The sequence below is a fragment of the Elephantulus edwardii genome, unplaced genomic scaffold (assembly GCF_000299155.1).
Source record: "Elephantulus edwardii isolate Elephantulus edwardi_28Jun2011 unplaced genomic scaffold, EleEdw1.0 scaffold00098, whole genome shotgun sequence".
NCBI lineage: Eukaryota > Metazoa > Chordata > Mammalia > Macroscelidea > Macroscelididae > Elephantulus > Elephantulus edwardii.
The window spans coordinates 1,255,435-1,260,408 of record NW_006399848.1 but is presented as its reverse complement, the minus strand read 5'-3'; the positions used below and the strand labels follow the sequence as shown (position 1 = coordinate 1,260,408).

Genomic DNA, 4,974 nt, shown 5'->3' with positions numbered 1-4,974 from the left:
TCCATGAGGTGGATTGATTCAGTGACTGGGGTAATCGGGATGGGTGTGTCAGAGGCCATGCAATTGGCACAGGATAGAGCAGGGTTTAGGGCTGTTGTACATAGGGTCACTATGAGTTGCAAACGACTCGACGGCACATAGCAACAACAACAATGCTTATACAATGCCATTCCCATTAGTGATTTCAGAAAACTGTTCAGCTAGCCTAATGGTATGTGGCTCTGGTTGCTTAGTGGCAAAGAGTGGTGCTACCAAGCCAAGGGCACATGGTTTGAATCTACCAGTTGTTCCATGAGCACTTTGACTCCCATGAGATTTGTTGCTTCTGGAAACGTGCTGGAGAGTCAGCTATTAGTCAGTTCTGACTCAAAGGTGCACAACAAGAGCAGTATACTGGTACTTAATCACTGTGCTCAGCTTGTAGAACTTGTTTCTAGATTTCTTTTTTCTATCCTTTTTTTTTATTAAAGAAAAAAATTACATCCAACTCACTAGGGACATAAATCACAACAGTTACAAAATTCTCTGGAAATTCCTCAAACTCGGGTCATTTAAAATTCAATTAAATTACTGAAGAATCAAAGGAGTCCTTAAGTTTGTTTCACCCATAAGACAAACCCTGACAACAACATGGAGTGAGGTGCCAGTGGACATAATTGTTTTCGTATGGGCCAAATTCAGCAAAGGAATGATGATATGTATACTTTCTACCAAGAAACACAAAACTGATAGAAGATGACTTTCATAGCAATGACTTGTGTTGTACATAGGGTCACTGAGTCGTACTCAATGGCACCTAACAAAAACAACAATGTAAAATAGTGTACTTCATTTGGAATTAAAATGTGTTTGTGGGAGTTTCAAATTTAACCAGTGTCTGAAACTTGAGCACAAGTCCTTTTTTTTACAAGTAAATGTAAAATTGGAGTAAGCAGAGCAGTTAAAAAATTAAGAAAATATGAGATAATAATTTTCTACTTGTTATCCTTTACTTTTCAAATCTGTGGTTCAAATACATATTAGTTTTTTTAAAAAAATACCTAAAGCAAGATTATGTCCTTATTTGATTTTACATATTGAACTTGGTTTTAACTCAAGATTAAAAAAATGAGATTGCCTTAATACAACTCAGTTTACATTTCACTTTACTTAAAGTCAGTTTTATCAGTCCTGTTTTTTGTTTTTACCACTAGCAGAATAATTCCACAACTTCCTTATTTGGAAGAGTTTGTTTTTTGCGTGTTTCTAATTATGCAATCAAATGGCTTTGAAGCAGGACATGGCAGACATGTGCCACGTGCTGTTCCCAAGGCAAAACTCAAGGTCTCTGGGTTAAAGGTATCAGCAGGTCACTCACGGATCTGTGATTGCTGGAATGATAAGCTCACCAAAATGTCAAATTTCGTTTGTTTCAGTAGCCTCCAAATTATAAACATCTCTGTTGCAGACAGAGTACTCCTAGTAAGCAAAGGTGATAAAATAGACTTTGGGCATGCTCCTTGGAGGCTAGTCCCTAGAGAAGGACATCATGCTTGGAAAGGTGGAGGGTGTGCAAAAGAGAGAAAAGAGTCTTAACCAGGGTGGCCTGGCACAATGACTGCAGCAAAGGGCTTGAGTAGTCAGAGATTGTAAGGATGGTACAGGATAGAACAGGGTTCAGATCTGTTGTTCATAGGGTCCCTATCAGTTGTACTCAACTTGATGGCACCTAATAACATTTATGACCTTTGGTCCTTAAAGCCACATTTATCATTAGTCCTATTGACTGTTTAGAGTGTTTAGAATGTGAGTTCTTTAAATGTAATGAATTTCCAGTCTCCATTCTTTGATTATTGTTGTTGTTGTTGATTGCCGCAGAGTTGAGTACAACTCATAGTGACTCCATGAACAAAATACCTAATGCCTTTGTATACATTTCTCCAAGTTCATAGAGTTTCCATAGGCATGTGGTTTAGGAAGTGGATGCCGCTGCTGCTTCCAAACCTTTCCTACAACTGGGAGCTCCACCAAACACTGTCCACATTGGTAAACCATTATGGTATTTGATACCTCAATGACACAGGTTCAGCATCACAGCAAACCCCAAATACCTTAGTACAGCAAATAGACAAGCAGGATGTGCAAAGTGGAAGAATGTGCCTCCAAAATATATCAACACTAGTATCACTTGTTGTTGTTGTTGTTCAGTGCAGTCGAGTCACAGGCGACTCATAACAACCCTATGAACGAAAGTCCTCGACAGTTGCGTGACTTTCATCCTTTCACCATGTTCGTAGAGTTTCCCAAGGCAAGCTATTTACGGAAGTGGATGCCACTCCTGCTTCCAAAACAGTGGTTAAATGTCATCAAGCCGAATACAATAGCGACCCTATGAACAAAAGACATAAACTCTGTTCTATAATTAATATAATTTATTTATGTTTATGGAGTCTATAGTTTATAAAAATAATATTCTCAAATCTCTTTATAGAAAATTAAGTATGTAAAAAATATTGTTATTGTAGTCTGTCATCAAATGTTGGCACAGTGGTTAACCATTCAGCTGCTAAATACTGGTGGTTGGGACCCACCAATCCTCACAGGAGAAATGAAGTTGCCATCTGCTTCTGTAATGATTACCTCCTAAAAAACCTGGGAAAGTTCTACCCTGTTCCACAGGACAGACTTGGGATGCAATGAATACTCTCTAAATTCAGAGTTCACGGAACTGGGCAGAATTATGTCAAAGCACTGAAGGGGGCAGCAGCCAGAGCACTTCGCACTTCATTTCATAGAGATTTTTTTTACCATCAGTTTTTTAGACTTGTTGGATTTCTCTTCAGTTGGACTTCACATGAAGGGAGCTCAGGCGGCCTAGTGAGTAAGGAGTTGCATTGCCAACCAACAGGCAGGTGATCCAATTCTACCAACTGCTCATGGAAGAAAGATGGGCAGTTTCCTCCTGATTTGCAGCCTCTGAAAACCTCCTAGAGGTCCAGTTATAGATGGGTTGGTTCTGACTCGACAGCAATGAGAGAGAGAAACTTCATGAGAGTCAAATGAGAAGGGAATATAAAAAGAGGAAGAAGTATTTAAATTGGAAGAACGTCTGACAATGACTTGTCATTGGGAACAGAATCCTTCCTTGTTCACAGGATAAAGCTACTTGATGACAGAACTGTTCTGTCATAATGACTCATTTGCGCAGAAATCCTCACAATGGCTCAGTTGCAACAGAAAGTATGCCCAAAGAAATTGGCATCTAGAATTTAATGACAGAGTTCTAGAAATTGGAATCCCCCTCCTGAAGAGTATGAAGAAATTCATGGATTTTGTGTATGTGCCAAATCTGTGTGACTATAATAATCTATAAAACTCTGGACAAATCCCCGGAGCCTGAATCTCCTTGCATTGCTTAGTGGTTTAAAGGCAAGGCTGTTGTAAATCTTGATTTCACGTTAATTAACTGCCTACTGCCTGAGCTGACTGGACAAACATCTTTGTTTTGAGCTGAATGATCCCTTCTGAGCAGGACCAAAGCAGGCAGACATTGATCTACTTTGAGACACAAAATTGGCAATTGTTACAATTTAAGGTTTCTTCACTCACTAGTTACATGATGTTAGGCAAGTTACTTAATCCTTGCTGTTCTTTGAAAAGTAACCATACCCATAGTAATTGAATTCAAGTGATTTGTAGAAAATATTCATTTCTAAATGTATTGGAGAAGCAGAGAAGGGCCTTATACACCGATGTCAAGAGGTTCTTCAAAGTTTGGGACAGTGAAGTAAACACCACACCACTTTAAGATATATCCAAGATGCCACATTGAAGAACTTGGCTAAGGAATGAGCACACAGAACTAAACTGATAAAAACAAAAACAAATACAGATTATTCCAGAAAGATCTAATAAAGATCCAGATGAATAAGTATAAACATATCATAATAATCACCAATAGAAGGTATAATCCTGAAGGACATTTTCTGTCACAATCAGGATTAAGGTGACTGTTTGATCATCAATTGATCCTGACTGTAATTTAAATTTTAAGTAAATTTCAGCCTTACCTACCTTTGGAAAGATCCACATCACCCAGAAAACATGATCCCTGACCTATTTACACATTATAAAGGAACAGAGAGAAATCAATTTCTCTCTTGGAATCATGGTAAATGGCAAATGTGTATTTTCTTAACAATTCTGCATTCTATGGTGATGTTTTATTATATTATTCTGTAAATGTACTAGTATCTGTAGTTTCCTTTTGATTTTTTTTCCTTACTTTACGCTTTTTTGAAAGTGGAAATGAATCCTTCCTACATAAATAAGTTAGTTCTAGTACATTAGACTTAAGTATAGGCTCGACTGCCTTAGTTACTTATTTTGCTACAAGACTTGAACAAATTACTACAATTAGCAACAGTCTCCTACTTGATTGCTATGTGACTTTGGATAAATTAATATCTCTCTTTGCCTCTATGTCATTATCTATAAAGTGGAAATTTATAAATGGCCCTACCTTATAAAAATCTGCACACTTTCTTCCCTTTTGATTTTCTGTCTTTGATTTTCAGCTCTTTTGGACATTTCATTATAATACTTTACTTTGTCTTTCCGTGCTGTCTTTTGAAATCTTCTGTTCGGCCCTTTAACTTCCTGATTTCTTCCTTTTGCTTTGGCTTCTCGGTGTTCTAGTGCAATATTTGGAGGCTTTTCTGATATCCATCTTGATCTTTTCTTCCTCCTCTGCCTTTGTAAATGACCTTTTGCAGTCTTCCTGGATGACATTCTTTTTTTTTAATTATTATTAAATTTTATTAGTTTCAATGAACATTCACAGGGATTCTGGGCTTTCACTCCTTCATTGCCGCACCATTCTCTCCACCCTCCTCCCCAGTTTGTTCTTCTTCCCTGCCATCCGAGTGTCTGTTTTAATTGTTCAGTTGCCACAATGCTTGTCAATGTCAGTTCTGATTAATCTCCTTTGTCGGT

The 4,974-nt window shown here is 37.8% G+C and overlaps 1 protein-coding gene across 1 annotated transcript in view; it reads left to right on the top strand.

Moving 5' to 3' along the window:
- The window catches only part of ABCB4 (ATP-binding cassette, sub-family B (MDR/TAP), member 4), a 90,585-nt gene that overhangs the window by 9,806 nt on the left and 75,805 nt on the right, over positions 1 to 4,974 (top strand). The gene's annotated exons all lie outside the window — the stretch shown is intronic.